Below are 3,780 nucleotides of genomic sequence, written 5' to 3' on the forward strand. Positions count from 1 at the left end.
ATGCTCACCTTACCAGCGAGATTCAGCCCACATTTCTAGCGAGATTCCCTTCTAGAGTGAGATCCTCATCACAAAATTAGCGAGATTTCACTTGTCAAGGGTTGAAGTTTCGACTATGTATGTCGAAACTTCAACCTTCGACAACCTTTTATATATATTGTTTCCAAGTTTTTCTTTGTTTGTTGAGTTCTCAACGTTCGATTAATGTTCGACCTATGTGTAATGACCCGACCCCCTAGGACTTAGGTAAGGTCGTTACTAAAATAAATGCATGCACAGAATTTAAAAACGACGCTCAGTTATTTGAAATAAATGCTAATTAAATAAGAGAAGTTCAAAAGACGTTTATTAAATGCAATTGTTAAAATAGTTAATAGGGTACCCAAAATTCTTAAAGGCGAATCAAAGCCATATAAAAGAAATAATCCTTAGTAATAAATTTTAAACAGTAAAACCAAATAACAGATTTCAAAATGCGGAAGCGAAAAGGTCTAGTCCCAGTGACACGGTCACGAATTCCTGTGCGCCATCGCCGATACATCTTTACCTTCTCCTGAACATCAACATAAAAAAGAATGAGTATGAAATACTCAGTAAGTAGCCCCACCACGGTCAGGCTAGACATCTATGTCCTCTAGATTCCCGCATATGGCACATAAATACATGAAACAAACAAGAGACTGAGTCCTATCCTATTGTAGTTAAGTATGCCCACAAAACTGGTGAATCCCGAAGGAAACACAAACTGATGAATCCCAAAGGAAACACAAAACTGGTGAATCCCGAAGGAAACACAAAACTGGTGAGCATCTGACTAATCAATGAGGATATTCACACGGTCTCAACGTTCAAAAAATCAACACCGTACAATTCTAAAACATACATGAAATCCTTGGTACCATGGCTCCATCACATACACATAACCCTCAACAACATAATATACAACATTCATGTAAACCTTACATCATAATTCTACAACATACAAGTATGCCTCAACACCAGTAGGTCAGACGTCGACATATGAAAACATATACCATCACATAATAACGATAAAGTGCTTAGGTGTGTATTTAAACAATTCAGAACTCGTGCCAGAACATACTTTGATTCAGGTCATACTATCAATCAACATGCTAACAATTTACCATAACATACACTCACCATGCTAGCATACAACTAAAGCCTAGCCCGTGGGCAGTTCCAGTGGTAAGATTACTTATCTCAAATAAAGTCCAAAATTAAGTCAAGCGAACAAACTCCTTTTTAGCTTTCCACAACTTTTGAATGAGATCCTAGAACATGGACAAAAATCAATCTTAACCTTTAAGTCCAATTTTTAAACATTAAATCATTCCCAAATTACCAGCACAACTTACCCAAAAATGGTTTGACCAAGATCACCTCAAAGTTCTAACACCAAAATTTTGTTGGAATCAAACTCAAGTCGTTCGTGTCTAAATTCAAAACTTCTCCAAAACTTGAATCTAAATCCCAAAGTGTAGTTTGTTCCAAATTGTCTTCAGTCTCTCAAATAAGTGTCTTAATCTAAGCAATTTAATAATAATGGTTAGAACCACAAACAAATTCCAGCAACAACATTTTAATTCAATCCTTCCAAGGCTTAATATACTTACCAAAATGTTGCTTGGTCCAAAATTAGTTTCAAACTCAAATCCGTTTGCGAACCCAACTTAATCCTGTGCAATGTCTAACAACACACTTTGACCTTAAAATTCCTTCAATGCCTGAATCTATGGCCCAAACATAATGGGTGTTAACAATTTTAGCCAAAACCAACTGAGTAACCAAAATCTTCAAGAAAATTCTAAAAGACTCATATCTTACCCAAAACTTCACCACAAGCCAAAATCCGACAAACGGCGGCGAAGGGAGGTAATGACTGACGGAGATCGGCGGTTGGCCTGGCAGCGTTCGAACGGTCAATAGCGAAACTAGACGGATCGAGCGGCGTGAAGGCGAAGCATGCGGTGGCGACTCAGATGGCTCCTCCGGCTGGCAAGATTGGTGCGGCATGCGGTGGTTAAAAGCTGGAGCGGTGGCGACGATGGTGCGGGCGACTGGCTTGGCTCATGCAGTCTACGGCCTTCGACGGCTGGTGGAGGCAGTTTGAACCGACGGTCTTCGACGGCTTGGACTGGCAGCGGCGAAACTCTCGTGGCTAGAGGCGGCGAGATGAAGGGCGCGTGAACGATAGGAAAAATTTAGGGGAAAGGGTTTCGGTGTGCGTGAGGAAGAAGACAAGTTCCCTTTTTATTTTATAAAAAAAAAATAATAATAATAATAATAATAATAATAACTAAAAAGGAAATAGTATATTTATATTTAAATCATTTCCTTATTTCACTTTATACTACTTAATTCCTTTCCTTTTCAAAAGAAAATTAATTCTTGCTATTAATTTTCAAATTGAATTTCAAAATTGAATAATTTTCACGCCAACACTTAAATTCCCGCACTTATACTTGAAGTTCAAAATTACAAAAAAAAAAAAAAAAAAAACCCTCCAACTAATGAAAATTACTGAAATTCCAAATAATAAAGTTGCTGAAATTACATTATTACTCAAAAAAATGTGTGGGGTGTTACATTCTTCCCTCCTCAAAGAACTTTCGTTCTCGAAAGTTCATTCTTAAAAAAAAAAACTCCGGGGGTGTTACACTATGTATGTCGAAACTTCAACCTTCAACAACCCTAATATACATATTGTTTCCAAGTTTTTCTTTGTTTGTCGAGTTCTCAACGTTCGACCTCTACATTAATCAAATCCCCAACCCTCAACTTCTAGCCTCGATCTTCCAAAACAATAATATTTCTCTAATAAGTTTCAAAACAACCTTATTTTCCTAATAAGTTTTGAAAACAACCATATTAATATAAAAGGTCCTAGTTTTGAGAGGATAAAATGAGTGGGTAAAAAAGGGGTTTTAATAACCCATAGGTTTTCTTTATAGGCTTAAAAAATATGGATAATAAATACCCACCCAACTCAATAACTCATACCCATTTATCAAACACCCCCTTAGTTTTCACCATTATCGACGGCCATTTATCAATTTCTATGATCGACAGCACAACTATTTCTTAATAATTGATGTATTCATTTTCATAGACTCCTCTATATTATAAGACTTACTAATCATTCCACTATTATGTATTGGTTTCACCATCTTCAACATACTATGACAAATAAAGAACAAAGCATAAAATAATATAATATTAAAAATGCAATTAAGAAAAGAATTTAATGAAATTAATTTTGATAAGGAGAGAAAGGGCATTGGAGACATTTTTGTACATTTATGAATTTTGAATGGGAAATTAGTCCATTTTATTAATTATCTATTTGCAACATATCCATACCACCAATCTCGGCAACAAACTATTCTTGAGTTCATACTAAAAACTGTTATTTTCTTTTTCTTTTCCCTTTTTTCTAATCACTTTTTGTTTTCTAAAGTCAACATTAGACATTGATATGAAAATTGAGAAAATAAATTAAATTGGAAAAACAAACAAATCCAAATGAAAGTGGAATCTAAGAAAAGTCGACGATCGAATAGAATCTGAGAGAAGATTTGAATGGACATGTTCGATCAAACATCAGATTAGATCGAAGAAATAAGTGGGCCTACCCTATCCTTTTTTATATGTTTTTTTTTTTTTTTAATTAAAGATTGGATGAAAATTGCCCACTATTATTTTATTTGTTACTGTTCAAGTCATGGTCGACATATCGTCAACTTGCAAATTTTCTAATCA

At 35.2% G+C, this 3,780-nt stretch overlaps 1 long non-coding RNA gene across 1 annotated transcript; it reads right to left on the minus strand.

Moving 5' to 3' along the window:
* Positions 1-1,376: 1,376 nt before the first annotated feature.
* On the minus strand, positions 1,377-2,248 carry LOC150032011 (uncharacterized). The gene is made up of 3 exons (XR_016525544.1): positions 1,846-2,248; positions 1,635-1,751; positions 1,377-1,545 (listed from the first exon to the last, which is right to left on the minus strand). It is a non-coding gene; the product is annotated as an uncharacterized LOC150032011 (long non-coding RNA).
* Between the last annotated feature and the right edge of the window lie 1,532 nt (positions 2,249-3,780).

Source organism: Benincasa hispida, chromosome 12 (assembly GCF_027475165.1).
Source record: "Benincasa hispida cultivar pf3 chromosome 12, pf3_genome.v1.1, whole genome shotgun sequence".
NCBI lineage: Eukaryota > Viridiplantae > Streptophyta > Magnoliopsida > Cucurbitales > Cucurbitaceae > Benincasa > Benincasa hispida.